The 21,336-nt window shown below is 40.6% G+C and overlaps 1 long non-coding RNA gene across 1 annotated transcript in view; it reads left to right on the top strand.

Moving 5' to 3' along the window:
- The first annotated feature begins 14,814 nt into the window (after positions 1-14,814).
- The window catches only part of LOC114223229 (uncharacterized), a 38,705-nt gene continuing 32,183 nt past the window's right edge, over positions 14,815-21,336 (top strand). The window contains exon 1 of the long non-coding RNA XR_003612101.1: positions 14,815-15,004. This is a non-coding gene — a long non-coding RNA (uncharacterized LOC114223229). The remainder of the gene's footprint in view (positions 15,005-21,336) is intronic.

Here is a 21,336-nt window from a genome sequence, read left to right as displayed (position 1 = left end):
TGCAAGCTCTCCGTACGGCTTTGGAGGAGGACAGTGAAAATGGTGGCCTCCCAATCTCCGCCCGGAGGACCTGAGAACTCGGGGCCCTGCTCCTCAGTCCGCCCCCAGAGAAAAGCAGTCAATCACTCCCGTCTCCCTGGTCTCTGGCTGCACTCTGTGCTCACCCGGCCTGTGACCGAATGTTTCTATCTCTGGCACCCGACCCCGTGTGGAGTCTCCAAACCCAGCCGATCCCTGCCGTGGGCTCCTGCGCCGCTCCTCCCGGGGGAGGAAGGGGAGTCTCCCCGGCTCTGCCGCTTGTTGGGTCCCTGCTGGAGGAGCAGTGGCCCGACTGGGCCGCGGATCACAGTTTATGGCCACCCCGAGCTGAGAGCCCGCGCCTTGGCTCCGTCTCTGCAGCCGGCTTCCCCACTCTGATCCCTGGGAGCTCTGCCGCACTCAGGCACCCCTGGTCTTTCTGTGACCCCGAGGGTCCTGAGACCGCACTGTCCCGCAAGGGTCCCACCCCCTGCTTAGCCACTGGAGCGACGTCCCTCAGCGGAGCCGGCTTCTAAAATGTCCGATTTTGTGCTCCGCGGCTCTAGCACTTGCCAGAAGCGGCCGATGGAGGCCCCCTCCCCCGCCGTCTATCCTCCCGAATATCGCCTTGGATTCACTTTTCCACACGTCCTACCTTCCAGAAAGTGGTTGCTTTTCGTTCAGAGAGTTGTTGCTACTCTCCTCTTCGATCTCCTGTTGAGTTCGTAGGTGTTCAGAATGGTTTGATCCCTATTCAGCTGAATTCCTGAGACCAGACGAAATCCAGGTCTCCTACTCCTCCGCCATCTTGCTCCGCCAGAACATGGACTTTTAAGGGAGTTGATCAGGTAGCTTGACTATGGTGTGATCAACTCTATCCCTATTCTATTTTGGGCTCTCTCTTTTCCAGGAGACAACCTGCCTGCCTGCATATTTGCCTGATGGAGTTAGCCTGTCTCACAGCTTCACTCTGGAGCCCGGGGGATTGCTACCCACTACAGTGGGCTCTCCTTGGGAGACTTCAGTTGCTCTTGAATTAATTATAGGCTCAAAAGTGAGCAGCTCCCGTTATTAGAATGCAGATTTTAAAATTACTTCATTTCAAGTTGCCAGCTTGGCAGCATTTACCTGTCATCAGAGAATTCAGCATGGTCACAAAGAATATAGACTTTTGAAAAAATAAAGCAGAAAGGAACTGATATGGTCAAGGAGTGAGGGAAACTCTGAAATGCCTTTCACTTATGCCTTGTCTGTTTTACCATCTATAAAATGGTGACAAACTTTGGATCCTCCTGTTTAGAGTAAGTTGAAGGGTAATCAATGAAATGCTATGTAAAAACAATTCACTGAGTGTAATACTCCACTGGATTCTCTAGATTTGTGTAGCTGTGTTGAAATAGTTCTATGAAAGCTTATGCTCTTATTTTTTTAAAGATTTTATTTATTTATTTGAGAGAGAGAGAATGAGAGAGAAGAGGTTCAGAGGGAGAAGCAGACTCCCTGCTCAGCAGGGAGCCCGACGTGGGACTCGATCCTGGGAATCCAGGATCATGACCTGAGCCGAAGGCAGTCACTGAACCAACTGAGCCAGCCAGGCGCCCAAGCTTATGCTCTTATGCATACACAACATAGCTTGATGCCAGATATCAAAGGAGTACGTCTGGTATAAATGGCATTATTTTCCAGCTTTATTGAGGCATGATTGACAAATCAAAATTGTGTATATTTAAGGTGTACAATGTGATGACTTGATATATATAGACATTCTGAAAGATTACCATAATCAAGCTAATTAATTCATCCATTACCTCACATAGTCATTTTGGTGCTTTGTTTTTTTTTTTTTTTTTTGGTGGTGAAAACACTTAAGATTTATGCTCTTTTCAAATTTGGAGTATACAATACAGTATCATATTATTATTATTGTTAACAGTATAGTCACTGTGTTGTATATTAAATACCCAGAACTTATTCATCTTATAACTGAAAGTTTGTACACTTTCACTAACATCTCCTCATTTCCCCCTGCCCCTGGCAACCACCATTTTATTTTCTGTTTCTAGGACTTCAGCTGTATTTAGATTCCATATATATGTGAGCTCATACATATTTGTCTTTCCTATTTGGCTTATTTCACTTAGCATAATGTCCTCCAGGTTTATCCATGTTGTTGCAAGTGGCAGGATTTTCTTTTTTTACATGCCTGAATAATATTCACTATGAAACTATAAATTCTAAGTGTATAATGACTCAATTATGAAAGCAAACCTGAAAAGATTTAGAAGCCAGGTAGAATAATATCTTTATGACTTTGAGGAAGGGAAACCATTTTTACAGGATACAAAATGTACAAAGTATAAAGAAAAATATGGATGTATTTGACCTTAAAATTCTCTCTCTCTCTCTCTCTATTTTTTATAAATAAAATACCATAAACAAACTTGAAAGATCATTTATAAACTAGGAGAATTTTATGTCAATTCATTGTTAATGAAAGATAAAAATCTAGAATACAAAGCAGCTTCCTACAAATCAATAAGATAAATAAAAACTTACCAATAGAAAAATAGGCAAAGAACATGAATGGGTAATCTACATATAAGAGAAAACCCAAATGATCAATTAATATATGAAAAGCTCAACCTCACTGTAATTAATGATATGGAACAAAAATCAGTCATTTCATAAGATTAAATTAGTAAAAATGATGTAGTCTGATCGTATCAAGTGTTGGTGGGAAGATGTAGAGAATCAGGAACTCTCCTGTGCAAAAATTATGCAACCACTTTTGAGAGCAAATTGACAATACATACTAATGTTAAAGATGCACATATATTTTGACCCAGAAATTTTACTTTGAGATACATTTTCTAGAGAAGTCTGTTGTACATGTACTGAGGACGTATAAAGATATTCTCTATAGCACTTGTTTTCTAATGTCTGAGAAGTGAAGATACATCCTTTTTTAATGGTGGAATGAGAAGTTGTGGTTTGTCTACGTTAAAATTCTGTAAAGCAATCCAATAATATGATTTATCCAATCTCAAAAACAATGTTGAGTGAAAAAAGGTGAGTTGTAATAGATTATGGTATTTATTTTACCACAAACTCAGTGGCTTAAAATAATACACAGTTATTGTCACACAGTATGTGGAGGTCAGAAGTCTGGGCATGGCTTAGTTGGATTCTCTGCTTCAGTATGTCACCAAGCTCCGTTTCTAGCCTCAGTGAGGGCTGCAGTCTCATCAGAAGCTCTACTGGTGTAGGAGTTACTTCTAAACTCCCTTAGAATGTTGTAGAATCCATTTTCTTGTGGCTGCAGGATGGAAGGCTTCAGTTTTGTCAGGAGGGCATCCTTAGTTCTGAGAAACCATCTAAGATTGCTTGCCACACAAGCTTCCTCATATGACCACTTGCTCCATGACGGATTGTTTCTTTAAAGCAAGGGATGGGCCATCTGGGTGGCTCAGTTGGTTAAACGTCAGACTATTGATTTCAGCTCAGGTCATGATCTCAGGGTCCTGGGATCAAGCCCTGTGTCAGGCTCTGTGCTCAGCGCAGAGTCTGCTTTTCCCTCCCCCACTGTCCCTCCCCTGCTCATGCTCGCACTCACTCTCTCTCTCTCTCATTCTCAAATAAATAAATAAAATCTTAAATAAAAACAAAGCAAGGGATAAAGAGACTCTAACAAGATGGTGTTACAAAGCTGTGTAACACATTATCTCATTTATATAACATTCTCATAATGACAGAATTATAGAAATGCAGAACAGATTAATGGTTGCCAGCGGTTAGGGACAAAGGGAGGCAGAGAGGGTGACAGTGATAAGTGAGTATAAGGAACAAGAAGGATAGAGAAGAGTTCTGTACCTTGACTGTATCAATGTCAGTATACTGGTTGTGATATTGGACTATAGTTTTATAAGATGTTACCATTGGGAGAACCTGGAAATTGTACATGGGGTCTCTGCATTATTTCTTAAAACTGCATGTGAACTACAATTATCACAAATAAAAAAATCCAATTAAGAAACAACAACAACAAATAAACCAGAGAAAATTTCAAAAAAAAAAAAAACCCCAAAGTCCTCATATAAGTCCTGAATGATGAGCAGAAAACCATGAGACAGACAGAAATCAAGGGAAAAAAATGGGGACTAGCTGGTTGACATAGGAAGAGAATTTGCAAATAGATAATTAAAATCATCATTGGCGGGAGTAAAGGGTAGAACTGCTCTGCAGAAAATCAGATCAGTAACTTGGAGGTCAAAGTTGAGAACTCTCAAAATACAGATGAAAATAACAAATATTAAATGACTTGATTAGTTTATACTAATTATTAAGCTTATAATCTTACATAGCAAACCTAGGAATATTGCCTTATATGTATCACATATACATATATATGATTTATATGTATATTCTTTTGTTACTTTCAAAGAACACATGTGAATATTATTCTATAAGGTAATATGCAAAGTTATTAATGGTGATTCTCTTGAATGGTACCATTATTCCTGATTTTAATTTTCTATTTTATGCATTTGGATACACAGTTTTCTACCATGAGTATGTATTAATTTTAGATGAAAAAACAATTAAAATTAGTGCAATTTTGTGCATATTGCACATCTGCAATTGTGTAAAAATATATACAATAAATTGGAAGGAAATGTTGTATACTAAATGTTAACAGTGGTTCTGCCTGGGGGATCAGATTTACTTGTTTTCATTTTCTCCAAGTAACACTGTGTAGTCTCTAGATTTTATACAGTGATCAGATGTTTTTTATAATCATATAGATAAATTTTAAATTAGCATATAAAATTTTATAGGTACTGTATGATAACCAATATGTAAAAATATACATTGAAAATTGGTGGGAAGGAAAACAATAAAAGGTCAGAGTATTAGAGAGAACTTTTTTTATTCTTCTAACTCTCATGTATTTTCAAAATTTGTATCATGAGCATATATTGGTTTGGTAATGGAAATGTCCCCAAAGAAAATGGAAGTGATTGATTAACTGTTTTGGAGATGGGGAAATTTTTTCTAAACATGAAACAATAGAAAAATCATAAAAGAAGGACGAAATGTCCAAATAGCCAATTAAAATATGGGAAAATACATTGCTTCCCTAAATGCAATTTCAAAAATTAATGTTTCTTTGAACAAGTAAATTTATTTCAGTTTTTCTGTTATACTTAACTCAGTTTTTAGATGATTAAACAATATTCCATTCTCATGTAGAATAATATGCATACCTAACAGATTCTATTTGAGAAAATATGTAATAAGATAAGAAAATATACTACAATCTTCTGTGAAAATAAGAAAAAATATTGCATTTACAATTTGTCTTAAACTTATGTATGTGCATATTTTTATGAATGACAAAAGTGATCCAAATGTTCACAATAGTTACATATTAGGGTTGGGATTTCAGAAGACTTTTTTTTTTTAAAGATTTTATTTATTTATTCATGAGAGACAGAGGGAGAGAGAGAGAGAGAGAGAGAGAGAGAGAGGCAGAGGGAGAAGCAGGCTCCCAAGGAGCAGGGAGCCCGATGCGGGACTCGATCCCAGGACCCTGGGATCATGACCTGAGCCGAAGGCAGACGCTTAACCATCTGAGCCACCCAGGCGCCCTCAGAAGACTTTTATTTTCTCTTTTAATGCTTGTATTTCCCACATTTTCTAAAATCAAACTGGAGAAATGTGACATGCTATATATGATAAATGTAATAGAACTACAGCAAGGGCCAACGTGTAAGCTTAAAAGGCACTGTGCTTGGCTGTGAACTTCCAGTTAACACAGAACTCTTGAGAAAGTCTAATAAGATTCATTCATTCATTCAACAATTACTTACGGAAGGCCTACTCTCCATCAAGGACTACGGCAGGTGTTTGGAATCCTCCAGTGAACAAGTCAAAGATCTCGCCACCACCTAGCTTACACACAAAGATTTGGAAGTTGGAAAACCATCTACTCTTAGCTTGTTCGAGCTGCCATAACAAAATAATCCAGACTGGGGGTGCTTAGATAACTGAAATTTGTTTTCTCATGGCTCTGGAGGCCAGAAGTCCAAGATTAAGGTGTTTTCCTCTGAGGCCCTTCTTTTTGGTGTACAGGTGGCACCCCTCTTGTTAGTTCTTCATTGATCATCTGTCTGTGCACATGGCCCTGGTGTCTCCCCCTTTTCATGTAAGGATACCAGTTGTGACTAGAACCCCACACTAATGTCATCACTTAATGTAATTACTTCTTTAAAGGTTATTCCCAAAAACCTTATACGGTTACGTTCTGGGATATTGGGGGTTGGCAATTCAACATATGAATTTGGGAGGGGGGGGACATTATTCAGCCCATAAAACCACTCTATCCTTTAACTGTCTTTAGTGATCCCTCATAATCTGGTCTAGTGTCAGTTTGAATACCTCCAGGGATGAGGAACACACTTCCTCACCTTGTATCAGTGGGTAGAGTTTGTATCTCTTTCTGAGGAGGTCACTGGCCCCAGACCTCCCGACAAGAGGGCTGGAATACCCAGCATCATAGCTGCTTGATTCTTGCAACTTCCTGGCTGGGGAGACCCTGCAGTTGAAGAGTGAGGCGTTCAGCTGTGACTTATCTCCCACATCCTGCAGCCATGAGGTGACACAAAGTCACAGACATTTTCAGCTGAACTGATCTCTCCACCTTCCTCCCTTCGCTTTACAGGGTGCCTCTGACAATTTTTTGTTTGTTTGTTTCTTTTTGCTTTTAAAAGGATTCCTTATCTTCATCTCTCTCTCTCTCTCTGTCTCTTTCTCTTTCTTCTTTTAACTGATCAAACTGAGAAGTCTCTGGACCTACACGAGCAGTTTTTCTGAATCTGACCCACTCAAAAGAATCAGCTCGCTCCTTTCTCTGGCAGCCAGCTTTTTAATCCTGGGTCACATGTCACTTCTAATCTTGGGCATGATGTTCAAGTTCCCCTTGGACCTACATTTCACCCCAGTAAATGCTCTTCTTCAGCAGCTGCAGAAACGTGTCGTGGAGAGTGATCCTTAGGCACCGCTTCTGCAGGAGGGAGCAGCTGAGGCCGCCGTGAACCCCCGGAGTCAGGTGCTTCTGATGGGCTTTTGATCGAGGCAGACACTAAAGGGTTAAAGAGGGAAGACCCATGAGGCTGGGTACAGGAGGAAGGGGAGCCCTGGGGGTGGGTTTCTTCCTATTTTGAAATAAATGAGCAGTGTTTTCAGGGGAGAAAGGGCAGGAACGGACAAGGTGATGAAAGATGACTGGAGTAGAATTCTCACTGGTTGTATCCGGTTTGGCCACCTGGTATGTGTGGGGCTCCTTAGAGAGGGGCCAGTTCCCCAAACGCCTCCGAGGTAACTGCTCGCCTAAGAAAGCTTCTCAAATATACTGAGAACATCAGAGTTCATTCTGGTGTGAACCACTCAGACTGTTAGGTGAATCAGAAGTTTCTTTTTATGTCAACATAAAAGTCACCTCATTAACATAAGACACCTTTATCGCTCTCATCACTTAGGAAATTCCAAGGGTCTTAGGAGCTCTGTGTCAGAAATGGGGGCGAAGACCAAATTTATATCTTTTATTATAAATCACAATATCGCAGAGAACAACACAGACCATTACAGAAACACAAAGATAGATCTAAGATGGAAACTTCCAGAGAAGGGAGAAGCGTAGGAGAGGTAGACAAGACTTCCAGACAGGTCAGGCCCAAAGGAGGGAAGCAGAGGACTAAGGATTCTCAACATTCTGTAGCAGCTTTAGTAATGGGGTCATGATGCATGGATAGAACGAGAGGGTATTACGCTAAGTGAAATAAGTCAATCAGAGAAAGACAAGTATCATATGATCTCACTGATATGAAAAATTTGAAAAACAAGACAGAGGATCATAGGGGAAGGGAGGGGAAAATGAAACAAGACAAAACCAGAGAGGGAGACAAACCATAAGAGTCTCTTAATCTCAGGAAACAAACTGAGGGTTGCTGGAGTGGTGAGGGGTGGGAGGGATGGGGTGGCTGGGTGATAGACACTGGGGAGGGTATGTGCTATGGTGAGTGCTGTGAATTGTGTAAGACTGATGAATCACAGACCTGTACCCCTGAAACAAATAATACATTATATGTTAGTTAAAAACATAAAAAAAAAAAAGTAATGGGGTCATGATGCCCTTTCCTGCAGCTTCCTTCAATACAACCTGACGGCTTCACCACAGAACTCTGTTCCATGGAGGTGATTTTGCCAGGGGCCTTATGGAGTGAACTTCTTAAAACCTACTTCCCTAGAACTTACCTCTATTTATTTGCATACCTCCTGCAGGTCTGTCTCAAGCCTTGATCCCACTTGACCTGAGACTTTCAGAGGGAGCTAATTATCCTAAGAAGTGATTCTGTTCTAAAGTTTACAGATTTCTTCTGAAAAGCTGGATGGAACTGACTCATAGAATCAGCCAGGCTTTCTCAAGTACAACAATTCCAGAATGTACTAACCCTGAGATGCAACACCGGGTTCATTTTGAGTCATTGGTAGGGTTGCCAGATAAAACACAGAACACCCAACTAAAGTTAAATTCCAAGTAAACAACATTTTTTTTAGTATAAGTGTGTCCCAAATATTGCATGGGACATAAGTATGTCCCCAATATTGGATGCAATATGAATTTATACCAAAAAGTGATTCGTTGTTTATCTGAAATTCAAATGTAACTGCACATCCTGTACTTTTATTTGCTAAATCTGGCAACCCTAGTCATTGGAGAAAGAGGTTTTCTGGCCAAGTGAATTTTACCCATGATGGAAGCCAAACCCATAAAATACCAAAACTTTAAAAAGTAACCATGAAAGAAATGTTAATTGTATCAGATATCTCCCCATCTTTTGAGTTGGAATATATGGATGTATCCCAAAACCTTCTTGATAACTTGAAGTCATTGGTATGAATATTAATAATTAATTATTATCAAAACTACTAAGGATATTCAGGGTTGCTTGTCTCTATACGGAATGGCACCAGAAATCTGTAATTTTAGATTTTTAAATCTGTGGGTTTTTTTGATTTTTTCCTAAGTATCAGGCTATCAATTAAACCCCCTGTAGCAATTAATATTTATTTTCCCAGAGTCTAAGAACACCAAACTTTTCTTCTGCCTAACCTGATGTCAGTAAAAAAAAGACACTAAATCTTGCTGGTAATATGTATACACAAAGATTATAGGCTATCATGGAAAAAGACATTGAGTTTGTGATAATTATTTTAACATTTCAGAGATTTTTAAAAGCCAATTTCCAGTCTTTTAATTTTATTTTCTCAAACATTCATTCACTCACTCATTGAAATAATAAATGTAATTATGTAATAGAGGTTTATGCAGACCCCATGGCTTCAGCATTTTATAAAATAATATTTATAATTAATTTTTAGTAAACCGTATCTTTAAAGGGCTGGAGGGTAATTAAAAATTGAATGTTGCCATCTGAATATAATATATCTTCCAGATAGTGTATTCATTCAATTTACATAATTGCATGAATTCTGTGAGCAGATTCCCACCTGGTCTCATGTCACTGTGCTAAACAGTGTCATTTAAATGTGGAAAGCACAGCTTCCTCTCCCCTAGACCTTTCTTCATGTGGCATCGGGATCCATATTATGTAATAACCTCTCTTGCACCTTTAGTGTAGATCTGAAACTTTCAGACAAATTGTGAAGGGAAAAGAAATCTTTTAACTGCATATTTCAAGGGGGACACTCAGCTTTTAGCAGAATGTTGACTCTCATCCTTAGCCATTCACTGTTTCTTCCTCTGGGAATCCTTGTGTAAAGATTCTAAGTTCTCATGACAATTGTCAAGGAACAAAGAAGTCATAGGTAGCAGATATTCATAGAAGTTGGGGTTAGCTTTCCTGCATCAAAATTCTTGAAAATGTGTCCACCAGATTACCCAAAGGATGTAACCTGCCTTAAACATCTGCCAACGTCCATCACCTGCAAAGAGGATGCTTTCTGTGAAAAAAAAATGTCCCCCCCATTTCCGTGGTAACTCTGATCTGCCCATATGTTAGGTGAGACCCATAATCACACCATAGGTTTGTCCAAAATGTGTGCCTCATCCACCTGACCCATCGCCTTCTCTTGACCTGGGTCACTGTCTTGGGCCAGTCATGTGTACTTGCCATGCCTTTTTTGAGCAATGCTCTACTAGCAGAGTGGTTTTAAACTGCAGAGTGCATCCAAATCACCTGGACAGCTGTTGAAAATGCAGGTTCCTGGACCTCACACTATACCATGAAGCCAGATGCCCTAAGATGTTGAACCATACTCAAAGAAACACGCTTCTGCACCTAAGTTCCATGGGGATGGGAACTGTGTTGGTCTTTCTCACCGTTTATTCCCTGCACTGGCCTAATGCCTGGCTCATGATAGGTCCTCAATAAATGTCTGGTCAATGAAGAAATTAAGAAAGGTTGAGGAGTGATGGGTAGCACAGTGGCTTCAGTGGCTAAGGAGACTTCTTAGGTGGAGGAATTCCTATTACCGTGAGGGATGAGTTGTAAACAGTTTCTTTGAAGTTGTGTGTGTGTATGTTTTGAATTATCAATAAAAATCATTGCTTTTCTTTAAAGTATGAAAAGTACTACACTGGGATGTATAGTTCCATTATAATATATTCTTTTTTAAAAGTATTTTATCTATTTATTTGAGACAGAGAGAGAGAGAGAGAGAGAGAGACAGCACAAGTGGGGAGGAGGGTTAGCAGGAGGGGGAGAAGCAGACTCCCCACCGAGCAGGGAGCCTGACGTGGGGCTTGATCCCAGGACCCCAAGATCACAACCTGGGTTGAAGGCAGACACTTAACAGGCTGAGCCATGAGGTGCCCCCTTTAGAATATATTCTTATCCTTCCTCCCTCTCCCCTCTTTCCCTTCCTTCCTTCCTTCCGTCTATCTTTATGTATAAAGGGAAGTCTAGAGGGTGCCTGGGCGGCTCAGTCAGTTAAGCATCCAACTCTTGGTTTCAGCTCAGGTCGTGATCTCAGGGTCATGAGATTGAGCCCTGCATTGGGCTCCATGCTTAGTGTGGAGTTTGCTTGAGATTCTTCCCCCACATCCCCACCTGCTCCTCCCCCTGCTCATGCTCTCTCTCTCTCTCAAATAGATAAATAAAATCTTTAAAAAGAGAGAGAGAGAGAGAGAGGTCTAGGAAAATGTTCATTTAGTGCTCAATTTTTAAGTGGTGAGATTTTAGGTAACTTAAAATTTCTTTTTGTATTACATGAAATTCTGTGGTTTTTGTAATAATTTATCAAGACAAAATAAAGTAAAAAATCATTTAAACTTTAAAAAATACATGCTCTTTGACAGATTGTTTGGAAAAGAAATTAGGGTCCATTAGCACATCTGGTCTCAAAACCTGCCAAAGATGGGAGAGAAGACAGTAGGCATCAGCTCTGGTTGCCAAAGTCTGCTTCTTCTTTTAGAGTTCTCCCGTGCAGGCCCCTGACCTATATCTCAGACCACACCTCCATTGTTCTTCAAAGTTCCCTTCTCTGAACCCAACATCCCAGACCCACTTGGAAACTCTCTATACCTTGAACTCATGGGCTGGATACTTTAGGCCACAATAGTGTGGGCAGTTTGCCTGGGATTCGGGGCAAGAGTGAAAGCCACTGCACTGAAGGGTATGCCCCGAGCTCACTTGAAGGTCTTTGGGTCTCTGGCATTGGGGTCTGTCTATGCAATGAAAGGAAAAGAGGAAGAAAGAGGTCATGTTTTTAAATAGCTCAAATCATCCTTGTGGGAGCTTTTCTGGGGATTTGTCCCTTTGTGCAGGGAATAGAGGCCAAATGTGTATACTCTTTAGGGAAGAGCTGACCCCAGTTGGATATCTCAGCTTGTGTCCCATCTGACCCCAGACCAACTTTTCATTTTACTCTTTTCAACCCTGTTGCATAAAATCTCAAGCTCTGCCTTTAATTTTCGTGACTGGTTTCCAAATATACTTTTCTTGAAAAAAAGTTCCGCTTATGCTCCCATTGAGTGACCACCCACCTGATATTGCCAGAGCTAGATCCCCACTCCTTTCGCATGAAATGTCTCTCCCTTCTCCTACTCTGGCACACTCAGTACTATGAATTAACCAGACCCACTTCTCTACTCTTCTGGGCATACAGGAGAACTACATTTCCCAGCTTCCTTTGCAGTTAAGTGGAGCCATGACTTTCTGGCTAGCGTAATGTGGATAGCAGTGATGTAAGGCAATTTTTGACTAGGCCTGAAAGCCTCTTGAGAGGTCTATGTCTTCACTGTACAGAGCTTGAGAGGCTCTGTGCCTTCATTGTGCAGAGGGAGAGGATCCAGTGAAAATGCAGAAGAAGGGTTCTGAGGTCCTAGGGAACCGCAGAACCCATTAAATCATGTAGCCTGGGAACCTAGGTCACTCTGTGAAGAAGTAAACTGTGCAGGGAATAAACTTTTATTGTGTTTTCTGTTTATGTTTAGAGGATTTTTGTTCTTGTAGAAAAATATAGCCAACTCTAACCAAAACCCCTACTTATGCTTCAAACCCACTTAAAACATTCCCATCTCTGTCTAGATCGCCTGAGTATCACAGATGGAGTTAGTCTAGATTGATGTCTTCCTCTGAAATGTTCTTATCATAGTGATTATAAAACATTTTCTCACATCCCTTCCTTTCCCACTAGACTGGAAGCATTTCAAGATCAGAGCTTTGTCTTATTCATCTTTGTAAACTTATCGCTGACCACTGTATCTGGAATATTCTAGGATCTCCTGGGAGATGGTGGAACCTGCATTGTACTAAGGTCTGTTTGACCAAATTTTGTGTTCTTGTATATTGTCCTTCTCAGACAGAGCTAGAGGGGAAAGAACCCAATGTTTATGGGAGCTGAAGTGCAGTTCCAAGTCTCAGTAGTCCTCTTCTGGGTAGTAAGCAGGTCTGAGGTCCTCAGGGAAATACTTGTATTTTCTTCCTCCTGCAACCGCCCATGAACATGGCTACAGACAGCTGCCCAAAGATGGCCAAGGAGAGGGACCGCCATTAGAAGGCATGTCTCAGCTTTCCAGAGAAGATGGTAAGAACCCGCTGGAAAAGATGAGGATGTCCCCAGATACCTATTTGGCGAAGTGACAGTGATCCCCATTTCTGCCCCAAGACAGATACCAAGAAGTCAGGGCAGAGAGTCCCCTTCCAGATATTGTCTGTTCAAGAATGAAGTGCCTTTTTAAGCAGACTAGAGGAGAAGAAACTTGCCCAGCTGAAGAGCTAAGAGAGGGCACATGGCAGCGGCCCAGGAGGACCCTTTTCATGTTGTTCTATCTTCACTCTTCTGGGAAATGCATTGCATGACTTTCTTGGGGTGGAGGGCTCCAAAGTACAAATGTGCACCCACAGCAGTTTCCAAGATGTGCTTTTCTCCCTTTTTACTGTAACTCAAAAAAGTCAATGCATTTAGAAACTAGAGTGGTTTTCTTCAGACGTTCAAGTTACATTTTTACTTCCTCAGTTCAGCTCTCAAACTCCTAATCCTAGTTGACCAAGAACTTGTGAAAAAAAAATGGAGAAGGAATATCCTGAATCATTTACCTAGAACTTGGACTGGGTGTAAACAGGTCAAAGGTCAATGTAACTTCTAATCAGAAAGATGTGGGAATACCAGAATGCTGTCCTACATGGCCGTGAAGTTCACAGATGCCAAGACTGGCTTGATGGTGTATGCAGACCGGGGTCGCCCATGAAAATTTGCAGTAAATACTGCAAGGTCAGTCCCCAGATGACACTATGTAAACTCATGCAATGTCTTATTTTCTGTTTTAGGAAAAGGGTAGACAGTTTGTGTGTTAGTTGCTATTCATTCATTTCACAGCTGTTTACTAAGTGCTCACCATAAGCTGGCCACAAAGATTTGGGTCCTACTCATAAGGAGCTCAAATTATCCAATTCAATCCAATTTTCTCTAGAAAGTTATTCGCTGAGTCTACTTCATGTTTTAAATGGACTTTTGATACACAGAGGTTATCAATATAAATCGCTGGAACTTGGACCAAATATTTTTACCCTGGAAGTGGCCAGAAAGCATGGCTTGAAGGTAGAAGAGGGAAGGAAGGGTGTTCTTGCCAAGAAAGGGTGTTTGCTAGCAGGTTTAGGTGAGGGCTGGGAATCCCAGGACATTAGGAAGTAAGTACATTTTGAGCAATCCCCCAGCTACTGTGTTTTCTGAGGAGGGTTCTGAAGAACATGAGCTAGCAATATGCTTTGAGTAAAAGTGTTCTGTGGTCAGACATGTTTGGAAAATTTTGTGTATCATGTCAAGATGTTTGTAAACATCCTCATGTGACAAAATAAGGACTCTAGGAAGTTTTACAGGAAAGAGAACAAATCATGTTTTTCCCACCCCCAACCCCAGGCATCCCAGACTTATTTTACAATATATTATTTTGTCACTTAATACCAATCCACATTTCACGAATATGGCATTTTTCTCATCTTCTCATCATATATTATAAAACACTAAAGCAGTTTAACCCACAACATCATTCTATCCAAAGAGAGTTTTTAGTAGTCAAATACACATTTCACAATTATTTTTATTAATGTACATAGTTGCTTAGGGGCATAAATCATTCCTGTGGATATATTATGATTATCATAAGATAATATGTTAGGTTGTGTTACATTACAAAGTATATCATATGTACCATATCGAGCCATATGATCATATGTGTAATGGGTTGAAAGTATTTGTTATTTTAACAGCTCACACCAGCACTGTGCTTAGAAAGGGAGGGGATCTGGAAAAGACTTTTGTTGAGAAGATGAGACCCAAATATATATATCATCAGGCACAACAGTCATCAAAGAAAGGAAGAGATCAATAATTTGGTTTGGGAAGAGAGAAGAAGGAAAGAAATCTGTCAAGATAAGAAATACGCCAAGCAATAAGGCATAAGGTAAGAGCCTGATGTTTAGGTTTTAGAATTTTAGTAATTTTTAGGAACTTGACCAATTCAAAATCAACTTCAAGCTGTTTGTGTTGCTATCATGTAAATTTCTTCATCTTCCCCAAATTACCAGCAAGGATTTCTATACACTCACACACTTTGCACTGTTTAATTAGATGGAAATTTAAAATAGTCGTGTGGGTCGATGCAGAACGAGTGGGGTACAGCCCTAAGGGGATGGGGGTCCCCCAAACTGAAGCATTCAGTGAGAATGGGAACCCAGAGGTCTCTAGGGAAGCTGTGGGGTTTTCACAGAGCTCTGGGTGTACAATGGGGGTTTGATCATTTTTATCTATCTCTTATGGAGCTGGAAATCCACATCTGGTGTGTGTGTGTGTGTGTATAAAGTGATGGGTAGAGAGAGAGAGAGAGATACAGGGGAATAGAGATAAAGATATGGAGATGGAGGTCTGTATGTCACCTTCAGAATCTTAATTTTCTATTATAAATGTTTCATAGCTTGGAAAATTTATAAAAAGTGGTTTTGTCAGATACCCATGCACAGGCCAGCAGTAGATGAGAAGGCAGTAGGCTTTGGGAACCAATCTGTAGAAGCCCCAGCAGCTGGCCGTAAGTCTGTGGCCAGAGTGAAAGGGGAAGGAGAACCAGGCTGTCTTTTCTAGTTTTGGAATTCCCTCAAGGCTCAGGTATAACAGCAAAGTCCTATTCTGGGAACAGAAAGGCAAATAAATGTTCACAGACAGGTTTAGGGGGAAGCGACTAAAGAATACAGAGATAGAAGGAGGCAAGGGGCTGGGGTTTAGTGTGAAGAGATTGCAAAGAGTTAAGCAATGATCTTAGGTTGCATAAAACAAGGTCTGCTGTCTAGAATGGAGGAGGTGACAGTCCCTTTTTGCTCTGGGCTGGCCAGTCTACCTCCTTTCTGGATTTGTGCTTCTTTTTGGGGCTTGGCCACCAGTAGTTTCCAGTGACCTTAGTGAAGTGAAAATCTGATCATGTCAGTCCCTCCTTTAAAACCATTTAATACGTACCCCTATGTTTATTGCAGCAATATTTACAATAGCCAAGATATGGAAGAGACCTAAGTGTCCATCAATAGAAAAATGGATAAAGAAGATGTGGTACACACACACACACACACACACACACACACACACACACAGGAATATTACAGTCATAAAAAGGATGAATCTTGCCATTTGTGACAACATGGGTGGACAGAGAGAGTATTACGCTAAGTAAAGTAAGTCAGACTGAGAAAGACAAATACCATAGGATTTCACTCATATGTGGAATCTAAAAAACAAAGCAAATGAATAGACAAACAAAAAGCAGTATCAGACCTATAAATACAGAGAATGAACTTAGGATTGCCAGAGGGGAAAGAGGCAGAGGGATGAGCAAAATGAAGGCAGAGGAGTGGGAAATACAGGCTTCCAGTTTTGGAATGAATGAGTCATGGGAATAAAAGGCACAGCGTAGGGAATATAGCCGGTGGTATTGCACTAGCGCTGTATGGGGACAGATGGTGGCTACCCTCGTGGTGAGCAGAGCATATTACACAGAGTTGTTGAATCACAACATTTATGCCTGAAACTAATGTAACACTGTGTGTCAACTATACTTACATTTAAAAAAATTTAAAAAACCCCATTTGATGGCTTCCCATCGCACTGAGAAGAAAATATGCCCTCTCCCCCCTAGCTTATAAGACCCCTCGTGATCTTTCCTTCTGCAGTTCATTTCCACGTAACGGCTTGCTTAAAATGTTCTCCCTCTCTCACTTCCTCTCATGGCCCAGTCGACTTCTGTTCATCTGTTATATCTTAGATCGGATGCCACTTTTTCAGGTAAGCTTTCCTTGACCTCCAAGATCAAGTGATGCAATCCATTCTCATTCCACCTGCCTGTTCCCTTCCTGGTATTTAATTCCCAGCAGAGGACCCCTCTCTGCACTGGTGCATGGTCTGAAGAATCCTGGTGGGAAGTCCTTCAGCCTAAAGAAAGGGAGGGGGGTTTAAGCAACATCCACCCAGATGGCCTTTCTCCCTATCTTGGGAGGGCAGCAGGTTGGAATGAAACCAAGGATATTATCAGCCTCTGAAGTTGAATGGAGTGTTATCTGATCCTCAAAACCAGTGGTCTTTAACCTGAAGTATATATACCTCTGAAGGTTTATAAAATAAATATTTTCCCAAAAGATACATAAACAAATTTGTTTTTGGATCATCAACTGCCATATGAATTCTTCTAATATTTGTCTAACTGAGAAGGCTCCTTGAATTTCTCCTTTTTATGTCCTAATCTCCTGTTTCTCATGAAAAATGAAAAAAGTACCTTTTATCCATTGAGATTCTTATTATGGTGCATTGCACTCACATGAAAAACTTCCAGGGCACTAAATAAAGGGATAAATCAAAACGTTAAAAATATTTTATTATGCTAGATGATTGTGTGATAACTCAGTTCCAATAATAACTTGAGTAGCAATGGTTAAAAAAAAAAAGCTTCCGTTTCTATATACTTGTTTCTGTGGACAAATTTTCTAAACATTTAATGTCTATAAAGACAGATAAACAAACAAACAAAAGGAATAGAATCAATACTGAATCCTCTTTCTTTCATGTAATTAGTCATAATCATCCCCAGAAACATAAACAGCTTCATGGATCCATCTCATTAAAAGATGCATTTCCAATACGATTGTATTATTTCTGCTTAATAAATATTTATAAAAATTTGTAATGTATCCATCTTGTTATAATGCATGGCTTGGTAATAATAAAAATGGTATCTCCATATAGAAGACATACTTTTTAGTACTTAGAACTGTATAGCCCTAGGAATTACAAACAAAATTTAAAAGTCAATTTATGTACATATTTTTGTAGCGGATAAATATGATCAATAAGGGATTTTTCAAGCATCAGAGTATATTACAGGAGCTTAAAGTTCTGTGGGGGAAGTGAAATGAAACTATTAGTTCTTGGAGAAAAAGAAAAATGTAAACTGTTACACAAGAGCTTGTTCATCTTTTTAAATAGATGAAGGTAGTTATGAAATTGCTATGATTTTTTTTTAGAGTCTATGGGCTACTTTTTACAGTTTTGTCTAAAAAAGGTCAATATTCACAATATACCAGAAAAGGTTCCCTTTGCAAGGAAGGACCAGACTTCGCAAAGTCTTTTGGTGAGTGAGCAAGCAGCAAGCTTGAAGATCACTGCTCTAAGGCGCTGTTCCTGGCCGCTGTAAGGGCAGCCCGGCTCTGCCCGTTGACATGATCTCCACTGATCATTTGCACACTGTGGAGTATCTTCCTTTAGGCTTGAGTCCGAGGTTCCTCCTTATGGAACATTTCCCTGCCCGCCCCCCACCCGCGCCGGCCAGACCTGGTGAGGTTCTCCCAATAAACACTCTCAGTGACCCCAGGCTGCTTTCCCAGATTATTTCTTATGATTCATAATTATACATTAGAAAAGACCAGACCGAAATTCAGAGGCACCACCTTACTGTAAGCTCTGTGAGGACAGGGTCTTGCCTGCTTATGCTCATCTTCTTTTCTCTACATAGGTCTAGCCCGGGGCTTGGAGCTTCATAGAAGCTTGGGGATTATTTGTTGAATGAATGGATGAGCTAAACAAAGGGAAAGCCTTTAAAAAGCGAGTCCTCCAGGAATAGCAAAACTTCCGGGTTATTTGTATGTACATATGCCTCACTTACTGTTTGTTACCTTATTTGCAAGATTAACTGTGCATTTCTGTGCCTGTGTGTTTGGCGATGTAACTTGCACATGGAGGGGCAAGGAAAGAGTTAAAAATTTTACTCAGTGATCATGGCTCCTGGTGGCAGGCAGACATTTTTTTTTTTTAAAGATTTTATTTATTTATTTGACCGAGAGAGAGAGAGAGAGAGAGAGAGAGAAAGAGAGAGAGAGAGAGCAAGCACAAGCAGGGGGAGCGGCAGGCAGAGGGAGAGGGAGAAGCAGGCTTCCCGCTGAGCAAGGAGCCCGACGTGGGGCTCGATTCCAGGACCTTGGGATCATGACCTGAGCCGAAGGCAGCTGCTTGACCAACTGAGCCACCCAGGCGCCCTGGCATGCAGACTTTTGATGTCACTTTAGCTACCCTGGTGTTGTCTTGTTTAAGACTAAGAGAACACCTCTGGAAAAGAAAGTGTTGGGGTGTTGGGGGCCTGGGGTGAGGGATCCTTCTAGGTACACCCTCCTAGGAAAGTCTTCTCTCCTCCTGAATCTAGGAGTCTGTTGATGATTTCTTCCATGGTCACAGGCACTGGGGCTAAAACAAGAGCTTTGGAACTGTTCCAAATTGTGCAAGCACAAAGTGCAGAAATTGCAAAAAAAAAAAATGCAAATAATAAAATGGGACAAAAACACATGGAGAGGTAGAAGCTTCTCTGTTGTGGCAGTGAGCATGTCTGCCTTTTAGTGTGGCTCCCTCTGTCTCTGAGTTTAGGGAAGCCAAATGGACAAGAGGGCTCATTTGAGCACTGACTTGCAGCAAAGTTGGCTTGGGGTGCTCCAGAGAAAAACTGCGTTAAAACAAAACTACTCAAAAGAAGGTGAAGTGCTAGTGACCAGAAGAAAGACGTCCGAGCATGATTTAGTGAAACCCATGCTTGAACCCTGACTTTGCAATAACCAGCTGTGTAACTCTGGCAAATGACTTACGTTCTCTGAGTTTCAGCTTCCTCATTAGTAAAATGGGATTTCACAACACTCCTTGAATAAGAGAATGGAGATGAAATTTTTCGCTTCATGAGGGGTTGTCCAGTAAGTGTCAAAACAGTTGAAAAATAGGGATTTCTAGAATAAGACTGGTACCTGGACACCCATGTGCTGAGTTTAGAGAGTTGGCTAAATAGGATAAACCTCGGGTCCAACCGTGGCTTGGACATGTGTGTACTTAATAAACATACATAAGTCTCTGGGTCTAGGATGGGGTTCTCAACCTTGACACTTATTGACATTTGGAAAACTCTGTTGTGAGTGGTCGGGTGGGGTGCATTGCAGGGTATTTAGGAGCATCTCTGGCCTCTACCCACCAGATGCCAGTAGCTTCCCCGGGCAAAGTAGCAATAACACCAAATGCCTCCAAATGTTGCCAAATAGCTCCTGGGTTGGGGATAAAATTGCCTCTGGTAGGGACCCACACAAGTCTGAACTCACATGAAGGAAACTCTGTGTGTGTGTCTCTGTGTGTGTGTGTGTGTGTGTGCATGTGTGCATGCGAATATGTGTGTATAGAGCGGAATTAAGAGGGGGTGGCTAAATATTCAATGTGCCAATATCATAATAAGGCAAAATCTGAGCTTTTTCTTTTTAGAGGCAACCCAAATAATTTGCTGTTCAAAAACTAAACTTTAGGGGCATGCTGTCAGTTAATATAAAACATACAGCATATATTCACTTTGCAACATTTCTTTACACTGTACTATCATTATCTATTTCTTAGGCCATATCACCCTGGACTATTAGCTTCTTGGGGATAGAAGCCACTTCTTTTTTCTATATCTTAGGACATGGCAGAACATTTGGCCCATAGTTGTTGACTAAAGGCAATATTTATTGAATGAATGGAAGAAGTCAGAACACTTTAGTGTGGCTTAAAAACCATAGAATGACTCTTACAGATCTATTCAATAAGAACAATGGTATATAATGTATGAAAAGATGCTTCTTTTAATGCCTAGTAAGTAGACTAACTCACCTGAATAGTTATGGAAATTCAGAAATTCAACTTCAACCCAGAGAACTGAGGCCAAATTCTTTCTGACTAGATGAATAGATGGATGGACGAATGGATGGTTGAACAGATGGAAGGATGGATGGATAGATGGATGGATGGATTGGTGGATGGAGAAGGATATGAGGTAAAGATGTATATAAACAATTCTTAAACAGAGAAGAGTATGGAAAAAGTGTAATGTTGACAACAGCAGAAACTAACATTTAGTGAAGACTTATTCAGTTTTAAACACTATATTGGTGGTGTTTTACGTATGTTATCCTTTATAATCCTCATAGTGATGAAGGTATTATTGTCCCCATGTTAAAACCAAGGCTGAGTGAGATTAAACAACCCACTCAAGATGGAAGGATAGGCCTATGAGCCCAGCCCTAAGTGTTTCCTAGAAGGCTCCCCCATCCAAAATGGAGAGCAGAGACCTGTGAGGAACCGTGTCTTGGCCTTCCAGGGCCCCATCTCCTTCCCCACAGTGTGGTGGCTGCAGCCTGGTTCCAGCTCCTGGCCCAGTGCTTCTCCAATAGGTCTTTTTAAAAAATTATTTTATTTATTTATTTA

The sequence above is a fragment of the Eumetopias jubatus genome, unplaced genomic scaffold (genome assembly GCF_037043125.1).
Source record: "Eumetopias jubatus isolate StellerSeaLion01/CBP00866 unplaced genomic scaffold, mEumJub1_p1.0 scaffold_9, whole genome shotgun sequence".
Classification (NCBI taxonomy): domain Eukaryota; kingdom Metazoa; phylum Chordata; class Mammalia; order Carnivora; family Otariidae; genus Eumetopias; species Eumetopias jubatus.
This window is presented reverse-complemented; position numbering and strand designations above follow the sequence as displayed.